General features: G+C 36.3%; 1 long non-coding RNA gene across 1 annotated transcript in view; it reads left to right on the top strand.

The window, feature by feature from the left end:
* The first annotated feature begins 20,092 nt into the window (after positions 1–20,092).
* LOC129562083 (uncharacterized) overlaps positions 20,093–25,101 on the top strand; it is a 102,517-nt gene continuing 97,508 nt past the window's right edge. Inside the window, exon 1 of the long non-coding RNA XR_008687103.2 lies at positions 20,093–20,196. This is a non-coding gene — a long non-coding RNA (uncharacterized LOC129562083). The remainder of the gene's footprint in view (positions 20,197–25,101) is intronic.

The raw sequence follows: 25,101 nt of genomic DNA, 5'->3' as shown, positions 1-25,101 counted from the left end.
TGAGGCTACCATCACCCTAACACCAAAAGCTGACAGTCCAGTTCTGTTCAGTTCAGTCACTCAGTTGTGTCCAACTCTTTGCGACCCTACGAATCACAGCATGCCAGGCCTCCCTGTCCATCACCCACTCCCGGAGTTCACTCAAACTCATGTCCATCGAGTCGGTGATGCCATCCAGCCATCTCATTCTCTGTCATCCCCTTCTCCTCCCACCCCCAATCCCTCCTAGCATCAAACTCTTTTCCAGTGAATCAACTCGTTGCATGAGGTGGCCAAATTATTGGAGTTTCAGCTTTAGCATCAGTCCTTCCAATGAAAACCCAAAGATGACACAAAAAAGAAGGGGTTTTAGTCAGACAAAGTTCTCAGCCTACCACACTAGTAGGGGTTGTTATTTTATACCCCAACATTAGCTAGTCATCATGGGCTAGCTGCTCCTAGGACGTGGATACGACATTGGGCAAGGAACGTCTTCAGCACCAGCAATTCTCAGAACAGGTTGATAGCACGGAGATATTATTATCAATATTCCCAGCAACTGGGGGATGAGTCTTGAAGTTATAGAAGGAAGATCTTGGAGGTTTCACACACAACTAACTACAGAATTCCGTGAAAGTTTATTGTTTAGGTGTTGAAAAGGTTGGCTTGAAGCTCAACATTCAGAAAACAAAGATCATGGCATCTGGTCCCATAAATCCATGGGGAATAGATGGGGAACCAGTGGAAACAGTGTCAGACTTTATTTTTTTGGGCTCCAAAATCACTGCAGATGCTGATTGCAGCCAGGAAATTAAAAGACGCTTACTTCTGGAAGGAAAGTTATGACCAACCTAGATAGCATATTAAAGAGCAGAGACATTACTTTGCCAACCAAGGTCCGCCTAGTCAAGGCTATGGTTTTTCCAGTGGTCATGTATGGATGTGAGAGTTGGACTGTGAAGAAAGCTGATCGTCAGAGAATTGATGCTTTTGAACTGTGGTGCTGGAGAAGACTCTTGAGAGTCCCTTGGACTGCAAGGAGATCCAACCAGTCCCTTCTAAAGGAGATCTATCCTGGGTGTTCATTGGAAGGACTGATGCCGAAGCTGAAACTCCAATACTTTGGCCACCTCATGCGACGAGTTGATTCACTGGAAAACAGTCTGATGCTGGGAGGGTTTGGGGGCAGGAGGAGACGGGGATGACAGAGAATGAGATGGCTGGATGGCATCACCGACTTGATGGACATGAGTTTGAGTGAACTCGGAGAGTTGGTGATGGACAGGGAGGCCTGGTGTGTTGTGATTCATGGGGTCGCAAAGAGTCGGACACGACTGAGCGACTGAACTGAACTGATTGCTGTTTTGCTCATAGTTTAAGTGAAGTCGCTCAGTCGTGTCCGACTCTTAGAGACCCCATGGACTGTAGCCTACCAGGGTCCTTGGTCCATGGGATTTTCCAGGCAAGAATACTGGAGTAGGTTGCCATTTCCTTTGCCAGGGGATCTTTCCGACCCAGGGATCGAACCCGGGTCTCCCTTGTAGGCAGACGCTTTACTGTCTGAGCTACCAGGAAAGCCATTTTGCTCATAGTTTAAGTGGACTTCAATTTGGTGAGAGTGAATTAAAATGCTGGTAGAGATGCAGGTGTGATCAAACTTTACTGGCAATGCTAGCTGCTATGAATGTTAAAAACAAGCCCTGAAAATATTGATTCACTTTGCCTCAATGGGTTTCCCTTGTGGCTCAGCCGGTGAAGAATCTGCCAGCATTTCGGGAGACCTGGCTTTGATCCCTAGGTTGGGAAGATGCCCTGGATAAGGGAACGGCTACCCACTCCAGTATTCTGGCCTGTAGAATTCCATGGACTGCATAGTCTATGAAGTTGCAAAGAGACAGACAGGACTGAGTGAACGTCACTTTCACTTTGACTCAACAATTACATACTTAGAAGTGTATACTAAAGAAACAGTAGAGATGAACAAAAATCTTTGTTTAAGCTTGTTTCTTAAAGGATTATAGTAGAAATAAAAATTGAAGCAAATTAAATGTCCAGAAGAATGAATGGTACATCCATTATTGAATATATGATGGTAAATTCATAGAGTAGAATACTCTTCAGTCATTTAGATAAGGCTATTAACAAATTTTTAGTGAATAAGAAGAGGTTCCAAGCACGGAAAATGAAAAAAAAAAAAAAAGCAGATTGAAAAGTCTATATACTGCATATTTTTGATACATGCACCCAAATGTATATTTCAAAATGTCAATGATATATTTCAAAATCTCTACACCCTGGGGTAATGGGAAATTATGTGTTCTTTGTTTTCCTTATTTGTATTTTTCTTTTATTAGTAACATAATATTCATCTTAAAAATGATTTTTAATGTGTATGTATGAGTTGGTGATGGACAGGTAGGCCTGGCGTGCTGGGATTCATGGGGTCACAAGGATTCAGACACGACTGAGCGACTGAACTGAACTGAACTGATGGTCTATACTCATAGAATAATCATAAACATATATACTCACCTCCAAGTCAAAATAATATTAATAATAAAATAAATAATAAAATAAAGTCACATATTCTTTATAGTATATTATGCTAGCATAGTAAGGATTATAATATAAAATAAAATTAATATAATCTTAATATGTTTAAAGGGCTTCCCACATGGTGGTGGTGCTGCTGCTGCGTCGCTTCAGTCGAGACTGACTCTGTGCGACCCCATAAACAGCAGCCCACCAGGCTCCCCCGTCCCTGGGATTCTCCAGGCAAGAACACTGGAGTGGGTTGCCATTTCCTTCTCCAATGCGTGAAAGTGAAAAGTGAAAGTGAGGTCGCTCAGTCATGTCCAACTGAGTGACCCCATGGACTGCAGCCTACCAGGCTCCTCTATCCATGGGATTTTCTAGGCAAGAGTACTGGAGTGACTTGCCATCGCCTTCTCCGTCCCACATGGTGCAGTGGTAATGAATCTCTCTGAAAATGTAGGAGACTCAGGAGATGCGGGTTTGATCCCTGGGTTAGGAAGGTTACTCCCCTGGGGTAAGAAATGCAACCCCTCTAGTATTCTTGCCTGGAAAATGTCATGGACAGATAAGCCTGGCGGTCTACAGTCCATGAGGTCAGAAAGAGTTGGACATGACTGAGCATAGTGTGTGTGTGTGTGTTTGTGTGTGTGTGTGTGTGGTGAGATATGCTTAAAGTACTGATATTTTCTCATCCAAATAAGAAATATGAGTATGGTAGAATGCAAACAGAAATTTTAAGGAAAGCTCCCAAATTGGTCCAGAGGAAATTTGATAAAGGTTATATTTACAAACTTTACAAAGTTGTACTGTTCACCCTAAGAAGGCCATATGTTTTGGTAGTTATTAAGAATGCAGGCTCTAAAGTGACTTCTAATTTCAGATTCAGTTGCTTCAAAACTGCATCAGATATTTCATGTGCCCTAACTCAGGCAAGGTATATGAGCAGAGGGGCATTCCTTAATATGGATGCTATATTGCTATTATGCAGTGCAAATTTATGGTGCAGTCTTTTGGTATCCTATAGTTTTACAGGAGATTGTTTTGTTATGTGTTGAGTCATTAAGTTCTATCATTTTTGTAATTTAGTTTTACAATCTAAGTATTACATTTTGCATTCACATTTATTGTTACATTACCAGTTTCAGCAGTGAACTATTAAGATAATTGCTTTTTAATAATATTATCCAGTGTGTCCTGGATTAATTAATTAATTGATCCTCTGAGTTTTGCTGCATCAGAATGTTTTATGAATGAGATGTTGGAAAAAGGACAGGACAGAATCTTTCATACCAAAATGGATGATATGGAGAGACCATCTCTTTGATCAGCCCCTTAGGACTTAGACAGTCACCAACCCCTATCCTCTCAGCTTCCAGGACTTTCAGCTATAGACTGAGCTGAATCCCTCTCTAGGACTTATTTTCACCCAAAAGAGCTGCCTGTCCTAAGGTTACAACATTTCCTCCTGAGCAGCCCATATCCATGACTGGTTGATGTGGAATTTAAAAGATTTGACCCCCTTGTCTCAATTCAGATCAATTATGAATGACCATTGTAGCTTGAGAGCTCCCTGTGGAAGTAGGCTGTAGCCTCGACTTCAACTCTACCACAGTTCTACTAACCCTTGTGGACCCTCACTCCTTAGAGCCTTGTTCCCCCTAAACACTCACTAGGAAATCACCTGCAGTGAAGCCCTGTCCCAGATTGCCTCCTGGATAACCCAGCATAAAACAAGTCTATCACTATCAGTCTACTCAAAGACTGATGTTGCTCATTCCTAAAGATACTATTCACAGAGATTTGTTAATGCTTCAGTAAAATTAAGATGTGTGATTGTTGTAGCATCTCTCAGAACTTTTACTTTCATAACTCCATGAAGTGAGTAGGAAGTGAAAGGTCTAGTCTTGCACTGTACCCTGCCAGGCTCCCCTGTACATGGAAATCTCCAGACAAGAATACTGGAGTGGGTTGCCATTTCCTTCTCCAGGAGATCTTCCCAATCCAGGGATTGAACCTGGTCTCCCACATTGCAGGCAGATTCTTTGCCATCTGAGCCATCAGGGAAGCCCATAACTCCATTACATGGTTTATTTAGATGGCATCTTCTTGCTCAGTCCTTGCTATTGACTAGGTATCACAGCCTTCATAAAAAGCTCACAACCCCACTGTGCCATCAACATACTTTTTCTGGGTGTAGTTAATAGGATTCACAGTTTTTTTAGCTTTTGTTCTTTTCTGAATATTGAGAGAGTATTTGCATAAATGACTTACATCTTTACCATTTTTATTACTCTCCAACCACCCATTATAATTCTGTAACCATATGCTACTAGAACTACTACTCTATTACTGCTTCTTTAAAATTCTAAAATAATACTAAACCTTAAGTATTTTTGGAACATTTCTTTGCCAGACATAGTGTTGAGTGCATGTGTGCGCATTTCTTTTAATGTTCCAACATGTAAGTCACAATCATCACTCCCATTTTGGGACTGAGGAAAAATGCACCAGAAGATCAAATCATATCTCAAGGTCACCCATATACCAATTGACATAGCTGGGATTTCAGTCTGCAGTCTTGATCACTATTGAAAATCTGTCAAAAGTTTTTCATGTACATCAGTATTCATCTGGACCTAAAACTTAGCACCTTGAGAAGCAAATAGATGTTCTCTTTTTTAGAGACTTGAGTATGTTAAATTGCCCGTTCTTTCAAAATTCCAAAATCAGTAGCTGGTGTTAACAGTAAAAGCATTAGCCAGTTGTCATCCTCTATTTCCCCTTTTCATGAAAGTCCAGCCCCAGGAATATTCTGATTGATCCCTGACACACCAAGCAAGTTTTTGCCTGAGAGTTTGATATTTTTCTATCTCTTTGTTTAGAATGCTCTTTGCTAAGATATCATGATGGGTCAGCCTATTTAGGCGCTTATTCAGTGCTCCCTTAATTTGTGAAATTTTGTCTCACATTCCAAAAAGCCTGCCATGGAATCTCTTGTCCCCAGAACTTGCTTTCTCTGATTAATTTTCCTTCCTAGATGTATTATCACCAATTTTTTTTTAATTTTATTTTGTTCAATAGATTTAAAATCCTATGAGATGCTGTCAATTTAGCTATGTGTTGTACCTTCAGAGGTCATAATAGTGTTTTTCAAATTTGTTAAAATGGTTAAGAATGAGGAGAAATGGTCTAAAATGGTTTAGCAATAAAATCACTTTTAAAGGAAGATATATCCAACAGTATAAATCAAACATACATTTGAGAACAGCTTTTCAAGTAAATTAGAATTCACTAACCAACCAGTCCATTCTAAAGGAGATAAGTCCTGGGTGTTCATTGGAAGGACTGATGATAAAGCTGAAACTCCAATACTTTGGCCACCTCATGCAATGAGTTGATTCACTGGAAAAGACTCTGATGCTAGGAGGGATTGGGGGCGGGAGGAGAAGGGAACGACAGAGAATGAGATGGCTGGATGGCATCACCAACTCGATGGACATGAGTTTGAGTGAACTCCGGGAGTTGGTGATGGACAGGGAGGCCTGGCGTGCTGTGATTCATGGGGTTACAAAGAGTTGGACACGACTGAGCGACTGAACTGAACTGAACATTTATTTGGCACTTCGTGTATTTCAGGCAGTATTTTGGACATTAGGGATGCAAGATTGAAGAAACTAAGCAAACTCCATGTTCTGGGAGTGATAATATTTAACTTTCTCTTTTAAAAATATTTTAATTTTTTAAAAAATTTTAAGTGGAGGCTAATTACTTTACAATATTATATTGGTTTTGCCATACATTGACATGAATCTGCCCCGGGTGTACATGTGTTCCCCATCCTGAACCGCCCTCCCACCTCCCTCCTCATCCCATCCCTCTGGGGCATCCAAGTGCACCAGGCCGGAGCATCCTGTATCATGCATCGAACCTGGACTGGCGATTCATTTCACATATGATAATATACATGTTTCAATGCCATTCTCCCAAATCATCCCACTCTTGCCTTTTCCCTGTATACAAGACAGCAAAAGAGACACAGATGTACACAACATTTTCCTTTCTTTATAGCACTATGATTATATTATTGTGCTGTCTGGACAGGTATTGCAAATAATTTTCTTTGAAAATTTTTATTCTTAAAATAAGATTTAGAGAAAAGAACTCACACAATTATTTTCAGGATTTAAATCACAATATTTACAGACCATTGAAACCTCACAAATACAAAAGAAAATTATATTATGGATATTTTACTTTTACTTGAAAATGCCTCCAAACCTGAGAACTTTCCCCTTATGTCTCATGTGATGTAGTGCAATATTAAATCAAGCACTTACTACATATATCAGTCATGTCCAACTCTTTGTGACCCTATGGACTGTAACTCTCCAGGCTTCTCTGTCAATTGGTTTCTCCAGGCAAGATACTAGAGTCGGTTCTTATGCCCTCTTCATATATATATATGTGTGTGTGTGTGTGTATATATCTCACTATATTTTCTCCAAATAACAATGGTAAATGCTGGATTTTTAGAAGACTGTGCATGCTAATGAAATGAACATTTCAAAGGCAACATTTTAAAAATTATTATTTTAGCTGGCAATATTCATATTTGCATTAACTTAGCATAATAGCATAATTTTAAAATGTCTGGCATTGTACACCCCATTTAACAATTTCTCATATTTTTAAAGGATAGTGTGGTGAATTAATGTGAGAATATTTGCATTATCTTATAAATAACATAAGCATTGTTAAACAGAGGAAGTTCTTTAAAAATTTTGTACATATCTATTAATCATTTGATTGTGTCTTTTCATGCTCTTAGTGCCTTGCTTCTTTATACTTGTAGAAAATGATGAATATAGAGATACATAGTGAATTATTACTGCCAAAAATAAAATGTTTTCTTAACAGAGGATGTTTTTATCAGTACATTTTAATAACACTTTCGAAAAATTTTAATATGCATTATTAAGAATGCACTCTAATTTTATTGCAAATTTATTTAATATAATAGATGTATAACATTATATATATATATACACTTTAGGACTGCTGAGTTGAAAACTGCTATTAAAGACATGTAACTCAATATATATGAAATTGAAAAGAAATTTTAGTAGACATAGTAATGACTATTAGGAAAAATTGTATTAAAGATAGCACGTGAAAGATGTTTACATGCAATTTTTAAGCAATACACAAAAGATGAAGATAATTATTATCAATATTTTGCAGTAATATTATAGAAAAAATATGTGTTAAATTGTTGCATATTATCAATAACATGGAGAAAATTGTCACTGGCCTAAGGAAGCTTGCAATATAAGTAGACAAAGTTAAGACTGATGAAATAATTCCAGCAGTTGAGGAGAAAGTAAGTCATCTACTAGATCCCATGCACAGCCACTGAATGTTACATGGAATTATAAAACCATTGGTAATTTCCTGTAATTCCATTGAAGATCTGACGCTCATTACCAAAAACAGTGTACAGTGAACATTGGTGAAATACTGACATTATAGTTGACAAATGGGTCTGAGTTAAAAGTTTGAATGTGTTTTAAATTTGAATAGATCCCCCAACACCTGCAAACACTGTGAAATATACCAACCTCTTAGACTTTCTGTAATATTGGTAATTCATGTGAGAGTATCTAGCACAGAACCTAACAAAAGTAAAATATTTAGTTAATTTATCAATATTTTTTTTACATCAGTTGAATGGATATAGATCTCATCTTATCTTCTGCCCCTTATATGAAAATACACAAAGGGAAATAGCCTATACTAATCCCCAAAGAGCTCCACATGAATCAATAAACTCCAGATGCACAAGGCAACTAGTTTGATGATGTACACCATATTAACTGCTTTCCATTTGGTCTCTTCAACCTCTCTATTCTTGTTCACTTCCTAAAGATTGCACTTGGATATTTGTTTCAACATCATATGCTGAGAATACTAAATAAAAGAAGTTGGGAATATAGTTTTAATCAATGACATATAACTGAAAATTTGGACTTATTTCAATGTATAAGTATAAAAGAATTTTGAAAGTAATACAATTTGAATGGCGTTGGGAGGAGATTAATTTAGAGGGAGATTGTTAGAGAGAAAATCTGAAACAGTAGAGAAATGAAGAACATCTAGGAATTTATTGTGTGTGTGTGTGTGTGTGTATGTGTTAAGTTGTTTCAATCATGTCAGACTCTTTGCCACACCATGGACTGTATCCCATCAGGCTCTTCTGTCCTGGGGGTTCTCCAGACAAGAATACTAGAATGGGCTGCCATGCCCTTCTTCAGGGGATCTTCCCAACCCAGGGATAGAAGCTAAGTCTCTTATATCTCTTGCATTGGAAGGCAGGTTCTTTACCACTTGCATCGTCTGAAATTATGATATAAAGATTTGACTCAGACTTAAAGAAACAAAAATAAAAACAAGAAAAAAAAATAAAAAAGAAAAACAACTCATAGGAAATAGTCGGTACACCAGACAGCAAGTAGATAAGGACTGTAGTCAGGCAATAATGACCATTAATACATTGAATAAACTAATATATGTATTTTAAGTGATGTTAAAGAATAGAGGAATCATCTTTTTGATGATGTACGTGTATAAATTATTTCTAAGAAAATAGTAAAAGAATTTTCTACTTATAAAAAATGAAAGTAAAGAAAAAAGTGTACAAGCATACTGTTTTTCATAATTACAGAAAAAAGCAGGAAATTAATGGTTGTGGAGCTTGTCAGTCACATGTAGTCACTTACAAGGAATTATTCTGCCTTTGTTCTGAAACAGGATTTGAGTTTTAAAAATCTTCCTTTACCCATTAACTGCCTGTCTGCTCTTCTGTTCAAACATTTTGTTGCTATTGTTATTTCTAAGTCAGTATGTTAGGTATGAGGTGCTCTAAAAGGCACAGATAAGTTGCTAGGTATAATTATATCAAGATGAATAAGAAAGAAAAAGAAATGCTATTATAGGTAAAAACTGTCCAATGTATTTGATTTGGGCAGACACAATACTTATATTTAGGAAACAAAGAGGTACACATTTACTATCCAGCATGATTTCAGGGATACAATGTATGCTCTCAAAATATCTCTGAGAATAAGAGATAATGATTAAAAATTTAAAACTCAACGATTAACAATGAAATGCTTTGAGTTTTTATTTTTCACCTTATTGTTTTAAAATTGAATACTATTATAAATGCACATGTCATCAATTGCTTGGCCTTGAACGGGTGCAAAAATGTGCTATAAATTTCATTCTAGATAAACTAAAATAGGAAGAGAATCTGAAACTTGACTTGAAAGGTTCCATAAAGTTAAATAGTACAATGGCAACCCACTCCAGTACTCTTGCCTGGAAAATCCCATGGGCGGAGGAGGCTGGTAGGCTGCAGTCCATGGGGTCTCGAAGAGTCGGACTCGACTGAGCGACTTCACTTTCACTTTCATGCACTGGAAAAGGAAATGGCAACCCAATACAGTGTTCTTGCCTGGAGAATCCCAGAGACGGGGGAGCCTGGTGGGCTGCCGTCTATGGGGTCGCACAGAGTTGGACACGACTGAAGTGACTTAGCAGCAGCAGCAACAACAATAGTTACAGAAATGTTCAGGGGAAGAGCCTACATTCATGACAGAGACCTAAAATTGCCAGAGCTTTTTGGAATAAAAAGTAGATAGCGGATGAAAAGAAAGTAATGCAGGTGTCCCCTACCATCAGAGAGTGTTTTTGTGAAACATTTTTGAGGTGAAATAATGTAAGGTAAACAGAATATCAAGTTAGGACACATAGTGTTAATGGCTACAACAAATAAATACGGATAAAGCACAGACACTCAGAGACACAGTTTAGAGATATGATGACCTGATGCTGAGCTCCTGTATGTAGTTCCCAGAGAAGAAAATTGGTGGTGCCCTTCTCTGCTGGAGTGCACACTTCCTCTATAACAGCTCTCTGCAAAACAAATGCTGAACACTACTTGTTTTTTGCCTTTTTGTGGTAAAAGCAGAAATCCTCCCCATTTTATTTTTAGGTTAGTGAAACAGGTACTAATGTAGATCTTTCTTGAAAGTAAAAGTGGCATAAATGAAACTTTTGAAAATTGTAAGGGTATCTATATTTCAAAACCTCTATGTATCTTAGAACTAATAGCCTTTCCTTTTTCTTTATTAATTTATTTTAATTTCTAAATTTATTACTAATTACTTTACAATATTTTGGTGGTTTTTGCCATGAATCGTGAATGGGTGTACATGTGCCCCCCAATCCTGAACCCCTTTCCAACTCCATACCACCCCATCCCTCTGGGTTGTTCCAGAGCACCAGGTTTGAGTGCCCTGCTTCATGCATCAAGCTGGCACTGGTCATCTATTTCACATATGGCAATATACATGTTTCAAAGTTATTCTCTTAAATCATCCCACCCTTGCCTTCTCCCACATAGTCCAAATGTCTGTTCTTTTCATCTGTGTCTCTTTCACTGTCTTGCATATAGGGTCATCGTTACCGTCTTTCCAAATTCCATATATATGTGTTAATATACTGTATCGGTATTTCTCTTTCTGACTTACTTTACTCTGTGTAATAGGCTCCAGTTTCAACCACCTCATTAGAACTGGTTCAAATGTGTTCTTTTTATAGATGAGTAATATTCCATTGTGTATATGTACCACAACATCCTTATCTATTTATCTGTCAATGGACTTCTAGGTTGCTTCCGTGTCCCAGCTATTGTTAACAGTTTTGCAGTGAACACTGGGGTACATATGTCTCTTTCAATTCTGGTTTCCTTAGTGTTTATGCCCAACAGTGGGATTGCTGGTGGTATAACAGTTCTATTTCCAGCTTTTTAAGGAATCTCCACACTGTTGTCCATAGTGGTCATACTAGTTTGCATTCCCACAAACACTGTAAGAGGGTTCCCTTTTCTCTGCACCCTCTCCAGCATTTATTGCTTGTAGACTTTTTGATGGCAGGCATTCTGACTGACATGAGATGGTACCTCATTGTGGTTTTGATTTGCATTTATCTGATAATGAGTGATGTTGAGCATCTTTTCATGTGTTTGTTGGCCATCTGTATGTCTTCTTTGGAGAAATGTCTGTTTAGTTCTTTGGCCCACTTTTTGATTGGGTCGTTTATTTTTCTGGTATTTAGCTGCATAAGCTGCTCTTATATTTTGGAGATTAATCATTTGTCAGTTGTTTCATTTGCTATTATTTTCTCCCATTCTGAAGGCTGCCTTTTCACCTTGTTTGTAGTTTCCATCATCGTACAAAAACTTTTAAGTTTAATTGGATCTATTTGTTTATTTTTGTTTTTATTTCCATTACTCTGGGAGATGGGTCATAGAGGATCTTGCTGTGATTTATGGCAGAGAGTGTTCTGCTTATGTTTTCCTCTAGTAGTTTTATAGTTTCTGGTCTTACATTTATGTCTTTAATCCATTTTGAGTTTATTTTTGTCTATGGTATTAGAAAGTGTTCTTGTTTCATTCTTTTACAAGTTTTACCAGCACCAATTGTTAAAAAGATTGTCTTCTCTCCATTGTTTGCCTCCTTTGTTAAAGATAAGGTGTCCATAAGTGATTGGATTTATCTCTGGGCTTTCTATTTTGTTCCATTGATCTATATTTCTGTCTTTGTGCCAATACTATACTGTCTTAATGACTGTAGCCTTGTAGTATAGTCTGAAGTCATAGCCTTTCCTTTTTTCTATGAAGTGTTTTTATTTTTTTTTTAAATCTTCTGTGCATTCCCTGAAAGAAAAGGGTTATGTTTTCCTTTTCTGAACCACCTTTTATTTCCTGCTCCTAAGCAAAGATGACTTCATGGTACTTAAACTTTAAGAGATACATTGCTGTTTTAAGTTAGTAAGAAAGAAAAAGTGGTGGAAAGACAAAGATGTAGGTGAAAAAACCTGTAAACAAAGGGAAGAGAAGGGGAGGGCAAGGAAAGTAGAAGGAATGATGTGGGGAAATGAAGGTAACAAGGAGAACATTTAGCATTGCTTTGTTGGCTAAAATATACAATATAACAAGTGGCAGAGACAGTAGAATTCTTTGATATGACCTCTAAATTTCAGATGAGATATTAACTCTCCTGCTTGGTATCTGTGAGTTCATTCATTACTGTTTATTTAGTGCTTAATAAAAGTCACATTTTGATTTAGAGGCTAGAACACAGCAATAAATGAAAGTCCCTATTCTGAGGATCTTCTTAGCGAAAGTAAGATTCCAGTTTGGATCTCCCAATTCCCAATTACTCTGCCTAAATCATTATACCCATGCCCTGGTGAAAATACTGAGGTTCTAAACCCGTTATATATTTTTGAAAGGAGTTGCTATATATTGTATCTCTTCATGCTAAGAATCTCTACCCCTAAACGTAATTGTATAAAACATCGAATTATTAATTAGAAATTGATTCATTATTTTCCTAACATCTATCATATCATATATCACTATTTGTATATCATATATCATAACAGGAGGTATGATATACTCATTGCAAAAAAAAAAATAAAGCCCTAATGGTTGGTGGATAAGAGGAGCAAAGAAGTCATTCTTAGCAAGTTTCATTCTTTCATGTTTATTTTTCCAATCTTTTAGAATTTTAGAGTTATTTTCACAAACAACTCCTCACATATAGTTGCAGTATAGAAAACATGCTTAGAAAAAAGTAAAATCTTCAGTTCAGTTCAGTTGCTCAGTCATATCCAACTCTTTGTGATCCCATGGACTGCAGCACACCAGGCTTCCCTGTCCATCAACTCCCGGAACTTGCTCAAGCTCATGTCCATTGAGTCAGTGATGCCATCCAACCATCCCATCCTCTTCCATTCCCTTCTCCTCCCACCTTCAATCTTTCCCAGCATTAGGGTCTTTTCCAATGAGTAAGTTCTTCACATCAGGTGACTCAAATATTGGAGTTTCAGCTTCCACATCAGTCCTCTCAAAGAATATTCAGGACTGATTTCCTTTAGAATAGACTGGTTGTATCTCCTTGCTGTGCAAGGGACTCTCAAGAGTTTTCTCCAACAACACAGTTCAAAAGCATCAATTCTTCTATGCTCAGCTTTCTTTATAGTCCAACTCTCACATGCATGGCTATTGGAAAAAACCATAGCTTACAAGAGGATAAAGTCTTATGAGAGGATTTTAAAGTACTTGGAAAAACTGCATATGACAAACAAATGAAAGAGATGAAAATGTGCTACTACATTTTTACTTATCTTTCTTGGAAAATGTAGAAGAAAGTGAATTCCTTTGGGTTCATTCAAACAGGGCATATAGTTGAAAGATACTCCATGTGATACTGAACAAGCTAGACATCTTCTCACTACAAACCTCTGTGAGTTGTTGTGTGTGTCTTTGTTTAGAATCATATTGCTGAATTAACACATGTTATAGAGCATATGTATGTGTTTTGCTCCAGCATGTGTGCTCATGCCTGCTTAGACTGTTCAACTTCTTACAACACCATGGACTATAGCCCATCAGGCTCCTCTGTCCATGGGATATTCCAGGGGAGAATACTGGAGCGAGTTGTCATTTCCTACCACAGGGTACCTTCTCAACCCAAGAAATGAACCTGAGTTTCCTGTGTCTACTACATTGCAGGCAGATACTTTACCCATTGAGCCATTCAGAAAGTGGAAAGCCCAGTATGTGTATAGGTGAAAATAAACATTATTCTGCCAAAAAAAAAAAAAAGTTTGCTATTTTTTTTTTTTTCTGAGGAGAGATTTAAAGAAAATGTTCAAGAGCTTTTTCCAATAAAATGTTAACAGTCATGTGTCAGGGAGGTCTAAAATCTTCTCTTGTTTTGCCATTCTTTTTCTTATTTTGGCCTCTCTGCCTTTTCTTTCCTTTTCTTTTTTCCCCCCATGAGTAAATATCTGTCGCTTCATCAGTGTCAAATGTCTGCATACTGTGAGGCTACTCCCACCTCCAACTTTGATTTCTGTTGAATTCCTTCCTTTCCAGGCATTTCAAATCCTTTACATTCCTTTCTTTATCCTGTTTTAGAAAGATCAAAGTTACAGAAATTTGCATTGTTGATTGGATTAGAGTGATAAAACAGTGGCAGACTTTATTTTATTTATTTTTTTGCTTCAAAATCACTGCAGATGGTGACTGCAGCCATGAAATTAAAAGACACTTGCTTCTTGGAAGAAAAACTATGACCAACCTAGATGGCTTATAAAAAGCAAAGAACATGCTGTGCTGACAAGGTCTGTCTAGTCAAAGATATGGTTTATCCAGTAGTCATGTGAGGATGTGAGAACTGGACAATAAAAAATGACTGAGTGCCAAAGATTGATGTTTTCAGACTGTGGTGCTGGATAAGACTCTTTAGAGTCCCTTGGACTGCAAGATCAAATTAGCCAATCCTAAAGAAAATCAACCCTGAATATTCACTGAAAGGACTGATGCTGAAGCTGAAGCTCCAGTACTCTGGCCACTTGATTCAAAGAACTGACTCATTGGAAAAGACCGTGATGCTAGAAAAGATTGGAGGCAGGAGGAGAAGGGGGCAGGCAACGGAGGATAAGATGGTTGGATGGCATCACTGACTCAATGGAGATGAGTTTGAGCAAACTCATGGAGATGGTGAAGGACTGGGAAGCCTGGCATGCTGCAGTCCATGGGGTCACAGAGTCAGACATGACTTAACAACTGAACAACAACAAAGGCAGCCTTATGTAAACGGGGCATCTGGTGACCCCAAATATGATGGAATTGTTGCAGGAAGGGAGACTCCTTCCAGGGCCCAAAACTGGGCTCTCGTCTAACACTTGGGAATGAATTGTCCAAGGTAACAAATGTGCTGACAAAGCAAGAGATTTTACTGGGAAATGACACCTGGGTGGAGAGCAGTAGGGTAAGGGAACCCAGGTGATCATCTCTGCCACCTGGCTTGCAGTCTAGGGTTTTATGGTGATGGGATTAGTTTCCAGGTTGTCTTCAGCCAATCATTCTGACTCAGAGTCCTTCCTGGTGGTGCACGCCTTGTTCAGCCAAGATGGATGCCAGAGAGAAGTATTCTGAGAGGTGGTCGGATATATGGTGTCTCCTTTTGACCTTTCCCAAACTCTTCTGGTTAGTGGAGACTTATTAGTTCCCTGTTCCTTACCAGGACCTCCTGTTCTAAAACAACTCATGCAAGTGGTTACTATGGTGCCTGGCCAGGGTGGGCAGTTTCAGTGTGCTTCCCCTAACAGAATCACTGGTAAATAATACATTGAACTGTATATAAATCCCAGTCCCAGGTGGCCCTAATGGTAAAGAATCCACCTGCAAATGAGATTCAGATTCAGACCCTGGCTCTGGAAGATCCCCTGAAAGAGGGCATGGAAATCCACTCCAATAGTCTTGCCTGGAGCATCCCATGGACAATGGAGCCTTGTAAGCTATGATCCATATTGTGGCACATGATTAAAGCAATTTACCATGCACACAGGCACCCAATCTTAATGTATCATTGTTCATCTGTAAATCTTTGGGGAAATTAGCTAAATAATCTTGAGTTTCAGTTATTTCTTGTCAAAATTAGTCTATTTATATTGAAGTTTGTGGGTGAGAAAGGCTAAAATCCAATCTAGCTATTTTCTAAGATTGTTTGAAAACAAGGATGAAGCTGTCCTTCCACACTCATCCTCCAACTCCTGTGCAGAAATAAACAAACCAAATCTCATCAAAATGAGGTTTGGAGAAGGGAAAGCTACCCACTCCAGTATTCTGGCCTGGAGAATTCCGTGGACTTTATAGTCCATAGGGTTGCAAAGAGTCGGACACGACTGAGAGACTTTCACTTTCATGCTCTAAGATTCCATTGTTCACCCACACGAAGATGTTAACATCATGCTAACCAAATGCACTCTTTAACTGGCTGATAGAATTCTAAAACATCAATACCCTACTCTTAAAAGTATAGTTCTTTCAAAATTTGTGTCTCCAATCTCAGCCTCTCTAATGAACTCAAGATAAAATATTTTATGATCTATTTAATTCAAGTCTTTGAAATCCAGTGAGTATTTTACACTTAAAAGGCATCACAATTTGGATGCTAAAATTCTATTACTTGACCTGTATTTGGATGTCATAAAATTTACAGTTAAAAAGTAGAGTCACAAACCAAGATGATCCAAACATAAAGTAAGTTTTTAAATAACTGAATTGAGTAGCAGTTTTAAATTTAAATTCAGTGAATTTCTACTAGTCAGATGGTAAAGAATCTGCCTGAAAATGCAGGAGACGGGTTCAGTCCCTGGTTTGGGAAGATCCCCTGGAAAAGGGAATGGCTACCCACTCCAATTTTCTTGTCTGGAGAATTCCATGAACAGAGGAACTTGAAAGGCTGCATTCCAAGGGTTGCAAAAAGTTGGACACAGCTGAGCAACTATCATGGTCACAATTCTGTCTCAAAATTATGGATTCACAAACTGAATCTTAACCCTATCCTCTAATCTACTTCTTCCTTAGGCTTCAAGATTGTAGTACCTGGCACTGTTATTTACCTATGGGCTTTGAGAAACCTATATGCAGGTCAGGAAGCAACAGTTAGAACTGGACATGGAACAACAGACTGGTTCCAAATAGGAAAAGGAGTATGTCAAGGCTGCATATTGTCACCCTGTTTATTTAACTTATATGTGGATTACATCATGAGGAACGCTGGGCTGGAAGAAGCACAAGCTGGAATCAAGATTGCTGGGAGAAATATCAATAACCTCAGATATACAGATGACACCACCCTTATGGCAGAAAGTGAAGAGGTACTCAAAAGCCTCTTGATGAAAGTGAAAGAGGAGAGTGAAAAAGTTGGCTTAAAGCTCAACATTCAGAAAAATGAGATCGTGGCATCTGGTCCCATCACTTCATGGGAAATAGATGGGGAAACAGTGGAAACAGTGTCAGACTTTATTTTTTGGACTCCAAAATCACTGTAGATGGTGATTGCAGCCACGAAATTAAAAGACCCTTACTCCTTGGAAGGAAAGTTATGACCAGCCTAGATAACATATTGAAAAGCAGAGACATTACTTTGCCAACAAAGGTCCATCTAGTCAAGGCTATGTTTTTTCCCGTGGTCATGTATGGATGTGAGAGTTGGACTGTGAAGAAAGCTGAGCGCTGAAGAATTGATGTCTTTGAACTGTCTTGTTGGATAAGACTCTTGAGAGTCCCTTGAACTGCAAGGAGATCCAACCAGTCCATTCTAAAGGAGATCAGTCCTGGGTGTTCATTGGAAGGACTGATGCTAAAGCTGAAACTCCAATACTTTGGCCACCTCATGCGAAGAATTGACTCATTGGAAAAGACTCTGATGCTGGAAGGGGTTTGGGGGCAGGAGGAGAAGGGGACGACAGAGGATGAGATTGCTGGATGGCATCACCGACTCAATGGACATTAGTTTGAGTGACCTCCGGGAATTGGTGATGGACAGGGAGGTCTGGGGTGCTGCGATTCATGGGTTTGCAAGGAGTTGGACACAACTGAGTACTGAACTGAACTGAACTGAACTGAAGGTCAAAAAACTTGAAGTCAGCCTTAACTCCATTTTATCTTTACTCCTCACATCCAGGGTCCAGGAAATTGTGATATATATATATTTTTAAAAATCTGACCACCATTCACTACCTCTGCTGTTAAAAAAGTAGGCATCCTGTCCCAAATCTTTACTGATTCTTTTTCTCTCACTTTTAGTACCTTTATGCTGTTTTCCAGACTATTAGTCCAACTGATCTTTTTAATCTGAATGTGCTACTTTTTCACTCAAAGTTCCTCTTTTTTTTTTTTTTTTTAATCATTCAAAAATTAAGTACTCAAATCCAAAGTCCTGATGTGATCTAGTCACTGCCCACTCTGGTAAATTATCCATCATCTGCCTCTCACTACAAATTGTCCAACGTTTTGTATTAATTTTTCTCTGAACACAGGAAGCATATCAAGGCAAGGCTTTATCTCTGCAAGTCCCCTCAAAATTCTTTCTCATCTAGTTGTCTGGCCAACACTTTCTTCTTTTCATTGAGGTTCTCCTTGACCTCCTTAAAAAACAAACAAACAAAAAAACACACCTTTCCTTCTCACATATCAATTATACTTCCTTTTAACCAGTCCCATTGTCAACTTTTCAGAACTCTTATCACATGGAGAGCTACCATAGCATATTTATTGAGAGCACAGATTTTGGAGCCATTTTTCCTGGGTTTCACCTTTTACTAGTTGTGTGACCTTGATCAATTTCACCTTGCTGCTCTGTGCCTTGATTTCTACAACTCTACAAATGAAGATAATAATAGTATCTTGAGAATATTGATGCTATTTTATCTAAAGGGCTTAAAACAGTGCCTAATACACAGGTAATACCTAATAGTTATTTGTTATTATTTATTTCTCCTATTAGGGCAAAAGATACATGAGAAAGGATGATTTGTCAGTTTATTTACTGAAATCTTCCTAGATCTTAGATAAATACTTGGCTTATGTTCTTGCTAAATGAATACACAAATAGAAAGACTAAAGTTGAAAAATAGACATAAAGATGGAATAAGAAGTCAACAAATAATTATAATGAAATAACACTTGTAGGAAATACGTAAACAGGAGAATTTGGAGAATAGAGGGTAAAATTGTTTTTCTATTAGTTATTGTTTAATTGTTTTTCTATTAGTTTCACTCCTTTTTAAAACCACATTTATGCATCCACCTCTTTATTTATTATTTTACATCATTATAGCTAACTTGCCTTGATTTATCAATGGGGCAAATCGAGTGACATTCAAGATGCTTTATTTGAAAATATGCCACATAATGCAATTTAGAGAGGACCATGTCAATAATTTGGAAGCTATTCATTTTTTGTCTGTACTACTGCCAAATATTGACACTGCTTTACCTCTCTCATTTTTAGTTTTCTTATGAATGGAATAAAAGAATTGTATTAAGTAGTTATTGTTAACCTTTTACTTTTCTAATTTGTTGAATTTTTTGTTATACTCTTGCATTCCTGTGAATGTGTTCTATCTGCCTCTGTCGTCTCTCTGTCCTTAATTGGGACCAGTAGAAGCAGCTTAAATAATGTTAATTTTATGGTAAATATAGCATAATTACAAAGATAAACATCAAGTGTAATATTATATGCTATACATGCATACTCAATGATAGTTGAATTTTATGTTATTTGAATTAGCATTGGTAATACTTTCTAACCTTGAATAACCTTGAATTTACCATAACAACAGGGTAAAATGAATTGCTGTTAATTGATACCAAAGATAAGCGAGATGAAAATGAGGAGTTAAAAGTAAATGAAATAGAGAAAAGAAGGGCACCAAGTATTGAGTTGGCCAAAATGTTCATTCAAGTTTTCCGTAATATCTTATGGAAAAATCCAAGCAAAGCTTTTGGCCAAACCAATATTACAAATGGACAAAACAAGGGCAAACAAAGACTCTATAGCCAGGGTTTGCATATTTCTTATGACTTCAAACTCCTTATTTTACAAATTAATCAAAAGTACTTCCTGGTGGAATAAGGGAATAGAGAGAACAGCAAACATTTACAGTTCCACATCTGATTTCCAGAGTAGACACCTCATTCAGTGAGGATATGCTGTCATGAATTTGCAAGATACCTGAATAATTTTGACTTCAAATGTGAGTACTTGTGTTTTTTTTTTTTTCCTTTAACAGAATTTCTAGAAGTAGGGACTATCACAAAGAGTACCTCAGAGGTAGAATGAGGTCTTTTCAAGCATTCTGCTGAGTATGCTGGCTGTTTCCCTTGTTCATCAGATGGTATCGGAGTTTGAATACTATGTCATCAGTCAATGATATACGAAAACAGAAAAATAGAAGAGAAATATGCAGAGGAGATCTCTCTTTTTTTAGCGACTCTCTCTTTCCATCAAGAAGGAATGTTGCTTCTGGAAGCATCTGATATTTTCTCTGATGGTCTGTTCTAAGCCAGCCACTGGCAAAACAAGCAAATTAGACTAAATATGGTTCATTTTCTGAGTTTAGGTTATCATTTAAACACATTGACACACCTTATTACAATTTATTGGAGTTTTTTTGTTTGCTTGTTTGTTTTAGCAGAGAAGTAGTGGTGAAGGACAGGCTGTTGGGAGATAATAAAAGGGTTTTTTATTTGTCGTTCTCGCTCTCCACATATCCTTTAAGAAATAGTTGTGAACCAGAGCTATATTACCTGTTTCCTTGTATAAGACTATGCTCTATTTCTTTACCTTTTATTTTAATATGACTTTCTCTCTGCCAAATGAAAAAATGGAGCCCTTATTTTGAATGGTATTACTGCAGATTTTTGTATTAAAGCTGATAAACACACATGAAAACTAATTTCTGGAGCTCCTATGTAGTGGTGTACTTAATGATTTTATGGTTTTTAATTACCATAACTTCTGACTTTTGTTGATCTGCACAAAGTGAAAAATAGGAGTAAGAGTGTACAAATCACTTATAAAGCATTTTAGGAAAATAAGTCCTGCTCTTTAGCCATAGTTGTTTCAACCATTTTCCTTGTGAAAATATTTTGGGAAAACTGGGTTACCAATAGAGCAAAGGTCTTTACTGAGAGATTTTTCAACCACCAAAATAACAAAACACGTGTTGCTTTTATATTAAATAGGGGTTAAGTCTTCAGAGTCAAACTGGTTTAGCTTCTAATGTCTATTGCATCACACTAATTGTGTGAACTTGGGATGAAACACCTAAACTTCCTGGTCCTAAATTTCCTTTGTTGCCCAATAGTAATTAATACTTGCCTCTTTCTTCAAAAACTATTAGCATCTAACGAGATGATATATATAAAGCAACAAATATATCTTTGGACTGGCCTATACTGAATTCTACAATATTGTGTATGATATATTATTGTTGTGATGTTTTATCCACATAAGCTAAATATTTTTTCATTTTAACATCTCTGAAATAGAGAGAGATGCTTCTTTTACTTGATGATATCTTACAATAGTTCTTTTTATTTAGTAGTTGTTGATGTCATTATCATGGCCTGCACATGGGTAAATCAAAATGTTATTTCTAGTGTTAAACCTGGACATCTACAACTGCTAGAAGTTTCAGTCAACAAACCACTAAAAGACCATTTGATAAAGAAATATGGGTCCTAGTTGTTATTATCTGAAGATATTATGTCCATGCTCCCTGGTAAAATACATATGTCATCATCGACACTTCAGAATAAATATCATTATAGTGCAAGAAAATTTGGAGACAATAATGGAGTACTTTCTTGATGGAACTGAGGACAATACTGTAAGAAAATAATAATTCTGAATCACAAAATACGATTTAGCAAGATTGAACTCTGAATGAAAGAAGATTTATGAATACCTTAACCAATGTACTTTTCTTCTATTTTTCTTTGTAAATACACATGAATAATATAGGGCATTACTAAATACATATAAAGAACTTTGTCAATCAAAATTTTTAAAAGCTTTGAAATTTCTAAGTCACAATATTTTAAAATATTTTTTAAATTAAAGTGATACCTAGAAAATGCCTATAGAATTAAATGCTAATAACTGTCAAAAGCCCTGGAGATACCATGGAGAACAAAATAAAGAATAGAGTCAAGCTCTAGTGGAACTTACATTCTATTAGGAAACACAGACAACAGACAAATATGTGACAGTAATTGGAAATTATAAATGTAATAAAGACAACTAAACAGAACATGTAGACAGATACTGATGATATAATGCTGATTTATTTCTCTAATATTTTTCATTAACTGAAGTACGTGCTAAAGTCATCCATAATATAATGTATAGATAATGTATTTCTAGATATGACACTGTCTTTTCAAGAAGGATCATGTAATATTGCTAAATATATGTTTTATTTATTTGTTAGTGTGTGAGTGTGTGTGTATTTGTGTGTCATTGAGGACTAAAAACCAAAGGCTATTGTCAACTGTTAGAATTAGTTTTATTGTTGGAAATAAAGAAGTATTCTATATGGGTAAAACATTTACCATAAAGTGTTCATCTGTGTCTTTTATTATGGCATTTTAATAATGTATTAGATAATTATACACCTATATATTTTATTCACTGTATAATTTATTATAATGCCATAAACAATATATAGTTTATTATAATAATGTTACTTGTAATAGAGTTTATTACAAAATTTACTTAAGGTGCTCAAAATTTTTATTATTTTGATATATAAAACATAAATATACAAAAATTATCTTTTAATGTAATTAAAAAAGCAAATAAAGATAAAAATAAATTCTTAAATAGTAGGTAGAATACAAATTGCATGTTGTCATGGTAACCCAAAATATCAGAAATGTTGGAATATCTTACAGAATTGGCAAACACAGCTTCAACACATTCACTTCAGAATCTGCCTCATGTAGTGATATATTATGCCTTTAGCTACAATTTAATTCATGTCTTATCATCTAATGAGTAACATGAATGACTGTCAATGAACCAAATATGTTATTATAGAAAATATATTTTTAAAAGATATGAAATCAAAGTGAATATTGTACGAGTACCATCGATTCAGACTTCCTTGTCATCACACATTAATTAAATAGTTATTTTAAGAATTCTGTCAAAGATTTTCAAACAGAACAACTTATGTTCAGTTCTTATACCTGTATGCTATCTCACTGTGGAATTTCCTGTTTCTATTTCTTTTTCTTCTTGCAGTTGTCAATCAGGGGTATATTTAAAATGTACAAGGGTATATAATTAAAATGTACATTGTAATACTTTTCCAAATAAATAGCCTATTTGAACTAAAACAAAGAAACTACCATGGAATCCTGCTTTTTAAAAAACAGTACAGAATATATACAATTATTTAACAGTAAATATATTCAAGTATAGTTTTGAGGCTTCAGAGTTAAGTTCAATTTGGAATTGTTCATATGCCCCTTAAGGCTATTTAATCTATGTGCATCTTAATTCAAATAGTACTTTTAATGGATAACAAACATTCCTTTTTCTCACAATCACGAGTTTGTGCTTCTACTATTTGAAAAGCAGAATCCAAATAGGCAAAATGAATGCCAAATAAATGCAAAATATTCTTTTTTTTTTTAACTATTTTTTCTGTCTCATTAGTCTATGCTTCCTCTGACACCAAAATTCTTTTTAAAATTACTGCATAATTTCAGTATTATTGAAAATTCTCCAGTTGATTCTAGATACATGAAATTTTAAACAAACCTAACCAAGACAGGCCTTTGGGGGAGGAAAATGGGCATATCTCCCTCTCAAGGTCTTGAGGGTTGTAACTGCCAAGAAGTTGATCTCATTGTCCTGGATGAACAGTTTGCTGTATGACAAGGTGTTTTCAATAACTTGTTGGGATATTGTGATTGAACGATATTGCATTTTTACGTGAATGGAATCTTATTAACTTTTTTCTCCATCCCCCACATTCACAATCAAATAACAGAGGAAGATATTGAGTCAGTGGTTATAGATTATCTCATTATATTTCATGAGTGCACTTCTCAGAAACATATGGTTCTGATACTCATCACAATTAATTCTTAATAAATGCTCTATCCTTGACCACATTTTGGAAAAAAAAAATTACCAATTTATTGTGAGAGAAGTACTTGGCATTTGCTAATAGCAGCTATACAAATTGTTTTCTACACATCACTGTTTTCATTTTAATAATAGTTTATTAACTGTACATTCTTAGGTAATGTCCTAATATTTAAATTTTGTAATGTTCAAAATGACTAATTTTTTGGCTTCAACCACCAAAATTGTGCTGCTGGATCTCTCATGTTTATTTCTAGATTAGAGAATGTTTGCATCCATCTTAATTTAATATCATTAAAATAAAGAGCAAGGTAAGATTTTAGGTTTACCAAATTCTCAATAATGCACAGGTTATTAGTTTGGCAGGTCATTTGGGGGGAATAGGAAAGGGAGTTTGTTTTATCAGCATTATCTCCATTCTAGAGAATGTGTTGATAACCCTTTAAAATAATAGCAGAATTATAGTCTTTATGCTTGAGAGCTTGAACTGAATACAGACATAAGAAATAAAGAAACATAATGATAATGAAGATGTATGTATAAAAGTGAAGAAAATGATCACTTTTAAATTCTAACTAATGGATTTGTCCATTGGTCTCTTCACTCTTCTAGTCCTTTTCATTACCACAAAAGAATCATCCTTCAGAGCTCTCAGAACTTTCTTACCAATCTACCAAATACCAATAATAATAATAATTGCACAGTCCCATTTCTTAAGAGCTTGCTATAAATCGGTGATGTATGGGGGAGGAAATGGCAATCCACTCCAGTATTCTAGTTGGGAAAATCCCATGGATAGAGGAGACTGGTGGGCTACAGTTCATGGAGTTGTAAAGAGTCAGATACTACTGAACAACTGAGTCCGTGGATCAATAATATAGTTTCAGAGTAGATTTTAAAACTCCACAAATATTTATTTTTTGTCTATCCTAGAACTGAATTTAGTGTTTTGATTTCGTTCTTAATTTTGCTATTCAGAAGATGATTAATATCATTT

The sequence above is a fragment of the Moschus berezovskii genome, chromosome 5, assembly GCF_049115385.1.
Source record: "Moschus berezovskii isolate FMDL1 chromosome 5, NW_MosBer_1.0, whole genome shotgun sequence".
Classification (NCBI taxonomy): domain Eukaryota; kingdom Metazoa; phylum Chordata; class Mammalia; order Artiodactyla; family Moschidae; genus Moschus; species Moschus berezovskii.
The sequence above is the reverse complement of the archived record's forward strand: the minus strand, read 5'-3'. Positions and strand labels throughout refer to the sequence as shown.